The following is a 14,369-nucleotide window of genomic DNA, read 5'->3' on the forward strand; positions in this document are numbered from 1 at the left end:
CCACAGAGAAACCCTGTCTCGAAAAACCAAAAAAAAAAAAAAAAAAAAAACCCAATGTATTGTTTTTTATGAAATATGCTCAGAAAGGGTCAAATACTCAGAATTTTGCTGATTTGGCTGTGTAATTGGTCTGCCAACCTTATTCTGATATGCTCCACCCATTGAGAGATCAATTTCTTTACATAACCTTGCAAATTGCATATTATAAAGTAGTAGTCATTTTTCTTCTGAAATCGTTGAACTCCTTTGATTCATTTATTTCTCAATGAATTATTGATCACTTGGCATTCATGTAGCTCTCATCCTAATCACAGAGGAATGGTAAACTAGACATAATCTCTGTTCCCAGAGGAGTTTGTGTTCTACATCTGAAATGATGTCCATTACTAAATTGAAATTTTTGCTAGAAGATTTTGAAATAAACATAAGCCTGCATTCTAAATTCTTCAACTCCCAATTATTTCCCTGTTGGAGGAGACAGCATGTACCCTACTACTCAGAGAGAGGCTCTGCTCTTGCACACCCCTGTGTTCCCTAGGGAGGATGTCATGATTATGTGGTTGTACAAAGTCCCTGAAAAAGTCCCCAAATCTCTCTGGACCTAGAGGACTTGTTGAAATGTAAAGAGGGATTCTTCATTGGAAAATCTGGACAGGTTTTCAGTAGTGAATACCTGATCTGTAACCTTGATTCATCAATAATTTTAGCATGTTTTCAAAATTATATGCCCCATAGAAAATGCATGGAAAGATTGGGGTTGGGGAGTAGTTACACCAGAAATAAGTATGGTCTTTAACAATGCAGCCAGGGTACATAGGGGTAACATCATCTCACAGAGCACATGTAAAGAAATAAACAGCTCAGTCAAGGTGCTATTTTCAGGAACTGTGTATGGTGTAATTAGACATGTATATATGACTGCAGAAGAAATATTGGAAAAGTAATTGAATTTCAATGCAATTTGGGGAAAGTAATATAATGAATTGTGTTTAGTTGAACATAACCTTAAAACATGACAATGATTTGAACAGAGCTAAATTAAATTGCATGATGAAAGCTCATGTGTATTATGCAAATGTCTTAATGTTGTACAGTGTTATAGTGTTAGGCTACTGTAGGTTACTGCTAACATGTTTACTTTATCCTTGACACTTGATTCAAATGATGCTGTTCCCACGTTCTTATATTGCCAAATCAAGTAATGCAGATTTTAATCATATAAATCACAACACACATGTATATATATAGTCTAAAAATTAATATTTACTTTTTTAGTCTTGCAATAAGGAGTCTTAAACACTGCTGTGGAAACATCCACCAAATAATAACGTTTTCCCTAGAGATCTTAGAAATAGGCCAAGCTAATGAAAAAGGAAAGACACATTGAAATTCTGAACACGTTATTCTTGAAAAGATTGATGTATTAAATATTTATGCAAACACATTAAATTGGCAAGTGTATGAAAACATTATTACATATTCATCACCTTCACATTTCATCTTTTGGAAAGAACTGCCTTTCTATAAAACTAAAATGGATAACTGTAAGTTATCCAAAGATTCATTTTTCAAATTGCATAGCATTGGATAGTTTTCCTTCATATTATATTAATTCCCATAAATAACCAAATAGATGTTGGATTCAGAAAACTCTAATAATTTATTCAAAATAGCAGCACCAAAGTGCTGTTTCATCATTGGTCTCTCTCTATAAACCCTGAACTAGAGACTTCTGATATGAAAAATATGTCCTGAGTGAATATTCCCTTTTGGAAATAAATGAACTCTTTCAGGTCACAGAATTGCTTAGCAACACACACACACACACACACACACATACACACACACACACACACACACACACACACACATGGGTTTGTAACAAAAATGTTATGAAAGAATCTATACACTTGATGACCATCTAACTCCTCTTGACGTGAAGTAAATCCTCATTTACTCTAAACTTTTATGTTCTTTGAAAAGCATTACTTGAATCAAAATGTAGTATAAAATTAAAATGGAGTACACCTCTCATTTAAAGCCAGAAACTTGATGTGACTCTATATGTTCTAAATGTATTATATGAACTACCTGATTATGCTAATGTAGTTTCTTACTTTTGCTCCACTGCCTTTTCAGGATAAACACATCCCTTCCAGACCATCGCTGTTATTCCCATGTCTGCATCTTTTTAGTCCCTGCTTATGTTCTATGAGCTTGCTCTGCTTTCCTCCTTGGATCTCTTAATTTTCACCCTCTAGTCTATCGCCTTACATGACTACTGTGCCTCACTTTGAGTCTCTATCAGTATTAGATAAAGACGTAATTACCTACTTTCTGTTTTTGTATGAATGTGTGTGTATGTGAGAGAGAAAGAAAGAGAGAGAGACAGAGACAGAGAGAGACAGAGGAAGAGACAGAGATAGAGACAAGAAGAGAGACAGAGAGAGACTGTGCATTGTAGGCTCGAGAAGGACTTCATGAGTTTTTTTCTGTCACTTTACCTTTTTCTTTTGAGGTTCAGTCTCTCATTGAGCACAGCACTTATGTTTTTTAGCTAGACTGACTGCCATCAAGTCCCAGAAATGATTTTTATTTTCTGCTGTGTTTTGCTGTTAACCTTGGTTCTGAGATTTGAACTCTTGCTTGAACACAAGAACTCTAAACTGTGGAACTATTTTTGAAACCCACTGACTATACTCTCTGTTTTAATAGTTTGCACACAGTCTCATCACTTTGTTGGATGGAATAACAGGTCTTTAGTGTTGACTCGGTTTAACTCAGCTCTTCCAATTTATAGTGCCATTTGATAAATGAATATAGGTCATGGGAGAGAAGAGGAGGAAGAAAAACAAAACATTTTAGCCCTTTATAGACAATTTCAATGGAACTTCAAGCTCCCTCTAGCTAAGATTGGCCTCTCCAATATCGCAGGCCAAGCTTTGATTGCTTGTTATGTGCTTGAGACTGGCAGTCCGTGCAGTCACTCCTCCCACACTGTCCTGATGAACTCTCAAATCTGTCTGCTCCCTTCTGAAACCCTGCAGAGTTTGTCTTGCTCATTCCTTTCTGCTCTTTTCATCCCACGGCTGAGTTCTGCCTCTCATCTGTCTCTTGCTTTCTCTTCACGGTGTTTTCTTTTTTCCTGCCCTTCATTTGTCCAGAACACAGACTCATTCTACAATCCCCGAAGTGCTACTCTCTTAAGAATAAACTTCTGCAAAGAATGGGCCATAATAGACCAAAACAAGTTCAGAAAAACACAGCAGAGCTAACATAAAAGTAAAATTAAATCACTGGATATGTCAGCAGCTTGGTCACGCCCTCCTTAATTATGCTTGCCAATTGATACTAGGTAATTTTCTTCCCGAGGACTGCTTTCTAAGCTTCTTCTCCCCATTCAAGGACATTTTTCTCAGCAAGAGAGCATTTTTTTTTTCAATACAGACTAGTTATTTGGGTGGGGAGTAATTTTTTTAATGTCATATAATCGTTCTGCATTTTACTGATAGCTACTCTAATAATTTACTACAACTAGGTTGCTCAACATAGTAAACATTTTTGTTTTACAATTCCTGAGGTCAGAAGTATGAACTAAAGATGCCCATGACCCATGGTCCCTTTTAGAGATTCTAGAGCAGATTGCTTTCTTAGCTGCTTTCATTTGGGCTCTCCTATCTTGATTCCTGTAACTGTGGCTTCAACACTCTGTCATCTCACTCTCTCCGTACGGGCCTCCTTCCTCAGTGTCCTCTGTGTGTTTTGCGGAAGGACACATCATTATGTACAGGGCCAGCACAGTAATTCAATATACTTAACCACATCTAGAGAGAATTATTTTGCCCGCAGGTAAGGTAGAATTCACAGCTTCCAAATTTAGGATTTATTTGGTCATTATTCAGCCCATCACACAATTTTAAGATACTCAATTTTATCATTTTGTCAGAGCCAGACACAGTAAATATTTTGTTCTAATTTTTATAAAAGAAAACACAGTCATTTTTCCCTAGACTAATTCTACATTCTTTAGAATAAACTGTAGTAAAATGTTAAAAAATAACTTTTCATCACATTATATATTTTCTTTGTAAATTTTTAAAGTAACATACATTAAACAGTAGGAAACAGTTGATACTTCTACAAATGTCTTTTTTGTTACTATTTTTGAATATATACAAGTATGGATATTTAGTGTTACAGATTAAATCAGAGTCTTTGGTTTATTCATTGTTTGTTCCAATAATGGAAATATTTCTTTGACCCTATATAGTTTTTTAATGCCTACACTGTTTAACTTCTAAAATTTTGAATTTGAACCATGAGATTTCCCTGCATTATAAATAATTTTATAATTGAAATGAAAAGGTGAAATGTTTCTATCAATTTTAATATATACTGGAATTTTCAGAGATTCTCTTGCATTTATTACTCAAGATGAACATTTGAAACTTTAATTTTCCTAAATTATGACAGAAGACCATTAAAGCTGTAGTTGGTACAAAATTATTAGTTTGACCATTATTCCATCAAGTTTTACATATGCTTCCAATTACTTGTTGTTTTGTTTCTCTGATAAAGTTTTGTATGTCTAGATTTCTGGGAAGCTACATTATGCTCTCACAATCACTTTCCAAAATGTGGCTGTCCTGTTTAGCTTTATCTATCAACTTGATACATCTTGGAGTTTTCTGAGAAGAGAGACTCAAATGAGTCTACCTGCATCAGACTGTCCTGTGGGCATGTCGTTAGGGAGTTGTTTTGATTATTAGTTGATGTAGAAGTGCCCTGCCCAAGCCGGGCGGCGGTGGCGCACGCTTTTAATCCCAGTACTCAGGCAGAGAGGCGGATCTCTGGGAGTTCGAGGCCAGCCTGGTCTACAAGAGCTAGTTCCAGGACAGGCACCAAAGCTACAGAGAAAACCCGTCTCGAAAAACCAAAAAAAAAAAAAAAAAAAAAAAGTGCCCTGCCCACTGTGGCCAGCATAATTCCCTAGGCATGTAGAACTGGACTAAATAAACACTTATATAAGCATAAGCCTGTCTACCATGCAGCTGGCAGAATCTGCTCAGTTTCTACTGTTCTTCTGTGGCTGTGATGTGAGTTCCTGGGTTGGAGAAAATGCTGTGGGAAATAGCAAGAAGCCCTGCCTTTAGTTCCTGTTTTCACATCTCTCAACAATGAATAAAGAAGTTTATAATTCTTCATAAAAACCAAGTTTTCCTTTAAAACTTTATATATAATGGTATTTTCTTTTTTTTTCTTTTTTCTTTCTTTCTTTTTTTTTTTTTTTTTTTTTTTTTGAGACAGGGTTTCTCTGTGGTTTTGGAGCCTCTCCTGGAACTAGCTCTTGTAGACCAGCCTGGTCTCGAACTCACAGAGATCCACCTGCCTCTGCGTCCCGAGTGCTGGGATTAAAGGCATGCGCCACCACCGCCCATCTTATAATGGTATTTTCAACAGAGTTTAAAGACGAGTTATTTGACACCAAATTCATTAATAATTTTGTTTGGATATTGACATCAGTCTTTTCCACATAAATAAATAAAATGCTTCCTCAATAATAATTCAGTTGGATTTTGTTTTGTTTTAAAGTTGAAGTTCATCTGAGTTTGTGTATATTGTTAGTTGGTCCCTTAGTATAAATTACTTTGTCCATTTATACAGATATTTATGCAGATATATTATTGTTCTGGCAATCAGCAATTAACTTTCTATGATGCATTTTACTTAATTTACAAGTCTATCAGAAATTTAGATTAGTGTATTACTAAGTATTACTAATTATATATACTTATTAATGTTTTTTGTTTCTTTTAGATATTGCTTCCATCAAATAAAATTTCTGTTAAATAGATTTTTCAGACATTTTATTGAATCTGTTGCCTTATTTGTGTTTAGTGGCTTATTATGTATTTTGGTTATCACAACCTTAAAATATAACTTGGTATCTGGCAGAGCTGGAAGCACTGCTTCATAGGCATTTTGATAAATACATTTAGTAATGTCTCCTATTAATTTTAATATTCATAAAAAGTTTGTTAAATGTGAAGAAAACCATTAAAAGCTATTTAAGGGGGGTATTGAACCACCCTTAAAAGGTTCCTGTGCAAAGGTAACCTTTTAAAATTATTAGCCAGTAATTTTATGTTTTCACTATATTAAGGTTATTCAATATTCTAGCAGTATTTTATATCGGACAACATTTTAAATGAGAAGTAATGTGTGATTATTTATTGGCTAAATAAAATTTAAATGGAAGGTGTCAAAGGAGTTGACTACTATTTATTTATTTTATTTTTATTTATTTTGCAGTACCGGAGAGAGACCACAGGACCTTGTGCATGCTAGGCAACTGCTTTATCCTTTATTTTAAAACCAAATATACAGACATTTTACAATAATTTGGTCTTACTTGAAATTCTGTCAGATATAAAGTCAGCAACCGTTACTTACTATTGTATTGTTCTGTAAGATGCATCTTTGTGTGTATGTGTCCCTGTGTGTATGTATGCACATGTGTACACACAGGCATGCATGCTTGCACACATGTGAATGCATGTTCCTGTGGATGCCGAGGAATGCCCCATGGTGACTAAGTTGCAGGCAGTTACTAGGTTTCTGCTGTGGGCTCTGGAAACTGAACTCAGGTCCTTTTTAAAAGAAGTATTCAATCTTAAAAAATGATCTACCTCTTCAACCTTTGTTGCACTGGTTATATTTTGTATTTTACATGGAAGTCTAGATATTCTAGAGGCTTAGATATAATATTTACAAAGTTTATGAATTCAAAGGAAATGTTTTATATTGTAAGAGTCATGGAATAAGCTTTACTGTACAGTAATAGATCTATATTTACATCTGGAAGTTAATTCAATTTTATGATGTATAATCAATGCAGTCTAATTTATAAAAATATTCTATAAAAATATTTAAATTTTTATTAGCAAGTTTTTATTTGATCATTTGCCTGTCCAGTTGTTTTCCATGGAGCATGGTTAGTTGTGTATTATCAAATGAGAGATAAAAATTACCCTTAAAAATATTTTATATTATTTATAGTATTTTTAGTATATTCAATACTAAAAACTAATCACAGAAATTCTGTGAGATGAAACAACTATGTGAAATAGTAATAAGATAAATGATCTAGCTCATGTTTCATAATTGATTGTGTAGCCTAGGTTTGGGTTTTCTGTGATAAAGGCAAAAATCTCCACTTTCTAGAAACTGCCAAAGATCATGAGCCAACCAGTTGAGCATAACTTCAAAATTATAACCAGTCTAATGCTAAGTAATTAAATTATGAAGGCAAATATAGGTAGATATTAAGTTATATTATTATGAACGATTCTGTTATGTTCTTGGCTTTCTTTGTTTTAAAATCATGAACACCTTTTTATTTTGAAGCTTGTGTAGGTTTTTTTTTATGTGGTTGGTGTTGTAACTGTTTTTATTTATCTCTCCTATAATCCAAAATGCATGGTTCTTGGGTCATGTGATATGTATGATATACATACGTTTGCAGGTAGAATAAAAAGGTAGTATAAATACTAAATGCAAAATTTATGAATTTATGGAAGTTATATATAAAGTAATGAATGTTCACTTATTTTAAGTTTGATTATTGACACATGTATTCTGTTAGTCTTCTCCTTATTTTTGTTAAATAATGGATTTTTTCATAATTATAAGAAAGGGGATGCCACATATTTAAAAATGTTTACTTGATGTAAAGGAAGACATACATAGCACAAGAACTACATGACTACAAAGACACCATGCTATGAAAGACAGGCATTGTACGTCAGGGACTCCACTGCAAATGGTTAAATGGCATGCTATGGAAAGTAAACCAATAGAAAAATCTCTCCTTGTCGTTTAAGAAACTACATTTCTTCGTATTTTATGGCTCAAGTATGCGATATCTTCAGCAGTGTGGTATTACCTTAATATTCTGGTGGGTAACCAAGAGCAAAAGCAATAAATAGTCTTTAATGTTTGTGTATGTATGGGATACTCTTGACCACGATTTCAAAATGTGATAAGCCATTCCTAGCACTGAGAGTTTTATCTGCTAGCTTATGCCATCTGAGAGAGGTATTGTTCCCCGATTATAGAGTAAACTCCATTCAAACTTGTAAAATACATGTACATACATATATTTTAAGAAGCCTCTATAGCGGTATACTTGTATATGGCATTTACAAAGATTTTTATTGCCCCTAGACTCATTTCTCTATTTTGCCCTCCCATGCCACCATCTATTTATCCATTCTTGTTCTATTATTGCCATTTAATAATTCATATCTCCTGTTTTCTTTAATTCTTCCCTTCAAACCCACCCCATGGCCTCTTACCATGTTCATGCCGTGAGCACTTCAATTTATATGCACATATCTAGAGATTAAAAGCTGATATACACAGATGAGAAAGAGCATGTGGCATTTGTTTCCATGTCTGGGTTACCTCACTCAGAATGATTATTTCCAACTCCATCCATTTGCCTGTTAATTTCTTGATTTCATTTCCATTTAATTTTGAATAAAAATCCATTGTTTAAATGTACTGTATTTTTATTATCAATTCATCATTTGATTAAACTTTCTCACTATTGTGATTGGTACAACAATGAACATGGATGAGCAGGCACCTCTGTATTAATGTAGAGTCCTTTGGTGGTGGTATAACTGAGCATGGGGTAGATCCACTTCTAACGTTCTGAGGAAACTCCACACTGCTTTCCATAGGGGCTGCCTGTGGTGGTTTGAATGAAAATCTCCCACCCAACCACCCCTTTCATGACTGTTTGGGAAGGATTGAAAGGTGTGGCCCTGTTGAAGGAGGTATGCGTGAGCTTTGACACTTAAAAATCCCGTGGCAGTCCAGTTAGCATTTTTCTCCCCCCTTTTCCCTCACGTTCTCCCACTGTCCCTCCCCACTCTCTTTTTTGATCGCGGATTAGATATTGCTCTCAGATAGTGCACTAGTACCTCGTGCCGTGCCTGCTTGTCTGTTGCTGTGCTCCCCAGATTGGTGATCACCGACCATCATTCTCTGAAACTGAAAGCCCCAAGAGATGTTCTCATTCATAAGGTTTCTTGTCATAGTACTTTTTCAGCACAGCGGATATAAACACGTCCCAAGTTTTCTATTCCACTGACAGTGAGTGAATTTCCCTCCCTTCATGGCATCTATGACAGCATTTCTTGTCACTTTTAGTTTTTAATTGTAACCATTCTGATTAAAGTAAAATGAAGTCTCAATAGTTTTGATTTGTATTTCCCTTCTGGCTAAGGTTGCTGAATATTTTAAAAACATTTTTCATCAACTTGTGTTTCTTCTTTTGAGAAATTTATTTTATGCCATGTCCTAACTTAACAGTGTTGTTTGATTTCTTGGATTTTACTTTTTTAAGTTCTTTGTACATTTCAGACTTCCACCTTCTGCAGACATGTAGCATGTAAAGAAATTTAACCCTTGTTGGTTAGGTTTTATGGTGACCAGTGAAAAAATGGTATAAGTAGTCTTACCCAGATGTAAACCCTGGAGCTACAATACTGACTGACTTTATAACGTATGCTCACACACGGCACAAATACTATGGGAATAACGAAATAATTTCTAATTGGGCTTAAGGCCTTCCTCACAAGATGTAATGTAACAGGGCACCCTCAACTGGACCATATCTTCTGTCCTTGGAGGAGAACCTAATAGTATTAATCTGCTAACTGAGCACAGTAGGAAACTGCTTCCTAAATTCTTTCATCTATACCCATATATAGTGCATCTCCTAATTCTCATCAAAGACTCTTCTTTCTGCAATAGAGGGTGATTAACACAGAGATGCATAACTGGTCAATGTGTAGAGAATAAGACACTGGGATGCAGTTTATCTTTAAGTGGGACACGTGTGCCACCCCACCCCTGCCAAGTCCCAGGGATCATCCTGAGAAAGGGAGCAGACAGACTGCAAGAGCTAGAAGCTGTGGACTTCCGTAGAAAAGCAGTGTTTAGGGAAATGGAAACAACCTAAATGTCCTTCAACTGCTGAATGGATAATGAAATGTCACACACACACACACACACACACACACACACACACACACACACACACGGTGGAATACTATTCATCTGTAAAGAAAAATGAAAGCATAAACTTTGCAGGTAAATAGATGGAATTAGAGAAAAAAATTATATTGAGTAAGGTAACACAGACCCAGAAAGACAAATGTCATGTGTACTTTTGCATTGGAAGCTCCTAACTCTAAATCTTTAGATGTAGGTTTATACCCCTGGAGTTACTTCCGAACCAGGAGAGTAAAAAGAAAGACTTGCTAAGGTCTAGAATAGGGTGGGTGTAGCATGATGAATATAAACCCAGAGACAGATATTGGCGTTCAACCTGAAGACCAGAAAAGCAAAGCAGTCAGCCACTGGCTCTTACCTCTACCTCAGTTCAAAACTGGCGATCCTGCCTCCAGGAATCCTCAGAATAAGACTGAGTCAGAAACCTGCCTCCTCCCATTATATATTCCTCTCTAGTGCTGGGATTAATGGCATGCACCACTACTGCCCAGTTTCTGAGGCAAACTAGTGTGCCTACTGGGATTAAAGCCGTGTGCTACAACTGCTGGTCTGTTTGACTGATCAGTTAGGCTGTTTTCCTTTCTGATTCCCAGGAAATCTTTATTTACAAAGACATAAATAAAATATCACTAAAGGTAGAGAAGCATTAGGGATGGGAATTTCGTGGTTGGGAAAATGGGAAAGAGCAGTCTTTTTAGTGAGGGAGGTAAATAAATACAAAATGAGAGATGAAGGAAAAACATAAGGTATTGGAAAAAGTCGTAAAGTTTCATACTATTAATATTGACCTATTAACTATTGAGCTAACAAAAGTATAATGCATTTAAGTCTATGTATAAACACACACAGGGAAGAGAGACAGAGAGGCAGAGACAGAAATTTTAGAATCTGTGCTGACAATACTCCCAACAAAATTCAAAGACCACAATAAAAACTACAATTCCAGGCATGACAAGTCCACTTTGATTTGTTGGTCAGGACTGTTAAAGAGACTCTCAAAGCATATAGCCTATTGATATTCCCTTAGTTTCCCTTAAGAAGTGGAAGGCTAATTCCTTTATGCCAAAGACACCATGCATTTTAGACATAGGATGCAGAGGCCCCTGAGCTGGAATTGAACTGAATGTCTTCATTCATGGTTCGAGAAGACTGTTCTGATGCCAGTGGCTCTAGATACAGAACTCAAGTTTCTTCTCCAGTGCCATGTTTGCCTACATGCCACCATGCTTCCTGCTATTCTGATACTGGACTAATCTTCTAAAACTGTGAGCAAGTCCCAGTTAACTGCTTTCCTTTGTAAGAGTAGTCATGGTGTATCTTCACAGCAATAGAACATTGACTAGGGCAGGCCCCTTTGCCAAGACTTTCCCACCTCCTCCTTGTTCTGCTCCGAATACCACCCTTCCTCTCTGCTGTCTCTCTTGCAATTCACTTGATCCTGAACCATGCGCTCTTATTAAGTCATCACCTCCTCTAATCTGCCTTCTCTAATCTCTTTCCCTCTTTGGAATCAGAGATTCCATTAATCCATGCTGTTTAACTGCAAGTGGCTTGACTTCAGTATAAAGTAGATAATCAGCATCTATGACCAGAAAATGGAACTCCCTATTTCTTAATTCTCAAAGATTGTGAAAATTTCTATCACTGCACAATCAAATGATCTGGAAAATCCCTTTATTTCTAAATGTTCTCTACTTTCTGCTCTCTAAGTGTTCTTTGTTTCTGCCCTCTCTATTCCCTCCTTCTGATCACTGGGATTAGAGATTCTAATGTCTTTTGGGTATGAATAATATTAAAATATCATCATAATATAACCATATATATAATTATATATAATGATATATCTATACAGCAATATATATATGTGTGTCTGTATATCAATATCATCATAATACCAGTATACTGGACTGAAAAACTAGCTCTGGAGATTGGATTTGACCTATCCACTCTATACCCTAGCATATATATTTAAAAACTTCCTGTAAAGTCACTACCCTGAGTCTGTCTGGTCACCTGACTGGGAAAAGGAAACCAAAACAAGATACTATATACTTGAGAACAACTAAGATGTAAACTATTTCCAATAGAGGTTGCTAATGGCTAAGTGTAATTGGAGATGTTTAACTCTCTGCATACCCTTCTCCTCCTTTTTCATTTAATTTAGGATTTGTAATATCATTAGGGTTTAGAAAATAATCTGTAAAGTCCTTAGCAGTTAAAAGCTAGTTTAAAAATTGTAACAAAATGAGTTGATAGTTGAAAATCTATCTCTAGGTAACCTGCACCATCCTTTACACCCAGACTCATATGACCTCTTGGTCTTCACTTGGGAGGATCCTGATTAGAAGAGCATCTCAGTTTACTTGGACTGTCTTCCTGGGGGGATTCTGAGACAGTTGCCTTCTTTAGCCAGGCTCTGCCTACCGGGCTCCTTTCTCCAGATCTGTCTCCCAGCCATTTAATCCAGTATGTAAACGACCTTCAATTCAGTCCCTCCCTGGCCTTGTCACAACAACACATTACTCAACTCCCTAGCTATCTAGGAGATAATGCATACAGAGTCTCCTCTTCTGAAGCTCAGCTTCCGGTCCTTCTGGGCAGGCATCATGTTATCCCCTAGCGGTCACGTGTACCTCCTTAGCTTTCTAGGAGATGATGCACACAGAGTCTCTTCTGAAGCTCAGCTTTCAGTCCTTCTGGGCAGGCATCCTGTTATCCCGTAGCAGTCATGTGCTTACCCTCTAGTGTACCCACTATTGTAGTCCTTCACACTTCCAACCACAAGGACGAGTTGGGGGTAGTTGTCCACCTCAGAACCTAGATCCCTAACTTCATTATTCTCACTCGCCCCCTCTATGGAGCATCTACAGGCCTCTAACTGAGCCTCTAGATCCTATTAAGCCTGTAATACCTGTTTCTCGTTTCACAGAGGCACTGCAGTGGGTACTCATACAGACCCCAGCTCTGGCTTTCTCACACCATGATCAACCCTTTATCCTCTGTACTACTGAAAAATGTGAACGGTTCTGGGGGATTTTAGGTAAATAAGAGGATCCAACTTTGCTCCTTTTTATTTTTAAATTTTTATTGATATTTATTGAGCTCTACATTTTTTTCTGCTCCCCTCCCTGCCTTTCCCCTCTCCCCTTCAATCCTCCCCCAAGGTCCCCATGCTTTCAATTTACTCAGGAGATAATGTCTTTTTATACTTTCTACTTCCCATGTAGATTAGATCTATGTATGTCTCTCTTAGTGTTCGCATTGTTGTCTAAGTTCTCTAGGAATGTGGTTTGTAGGCTGGCTTTCTTTGCTTTATGTTTAAAAACTACCTATGAGTGAGTACATGTGATAATTGTCTTTCTGTGTCTGGGTTACCTCACTCAAAATAATGTTTTCTAGCTCCATATATTTTCCTGAGAAGTTCAAGCTGTCGTTATTTTTTCTGCTGTGTAGTACTCCATCGTGTAAATGTACCAAATTTTCCTTATCCATTCTTCATTGAAATAACTCTAAATTTCCATCTTACACCTATAAGAATGGCCAAAATCAAAAACACTGATGACAACTTATACTGGAGAGGTTGTGGGGAAAAGGGAACACTCCTGCATTGCTGGTGGGATGTCAGTGTGGCGATTTCTCAGAAAATTAGGAAACAACCTTTTTCAAGACCCAGTAACACCACTTTTGGGTATATATCCAAAGATGTTCAATCGTGCCACAAGGACATGTGCTCAACTATGTTCATAGCAGCTTTGTTTGTCATAGCTAGAACCTGAAAACCAACTTTGCATCTATTGTGTATTTTTCTGAATGATTTGATTCAAGAGGTAGGGGATGACAGACTTGTTATGGGCGTTAGCAATAGTCTTCCTACGAGACAAGGCAGCCTCTGAAGCTTACTTTCAGTCTCTCTCTCCTCTCGCCCCCCTGGCTCCATCTCCTATCGGACAGGAGTCTTTCTACCTCGTCCCCTTCTAAGCTTCAACTTTTCCACATCACCTTCCTAGAACATTTTGCTATTCCCCTTGATTCCTGCCCCCTTCTCAACTTTGTTCCACTCCTCCCCAAGGACACTGCCCTCACCAGTCCCTTCCTGGAATCACCTGAAAACATTACCCAGGGAAAAACAAAACAAAACAACTACTTTTGTAAATGGATGTTCCTGTCCTACTGGGTCCCTCCCTCAGCCGTTCAAGCGTTATCCCACAGCAAACTTTCTATTTCCCCTTCTGTCATATCCTGTCTGTACTTGGTTTGTACATGGAAGCTCATCCCTCAGCCCC

This window comes from Microtus ochrogaster, chromosome 26 (assembly GCF_000317375.1).
Source record: "Microtus ochrogaster isolate Prairie Vole_2 chromosome 26, MicOch1.0, whole genome shotgun sequence".
NCBI lineage: Eukaryota > Metazoa > Chordata > Mammalia > Rodentia > Cricetidae > Microtus > Microtus ochrogaster.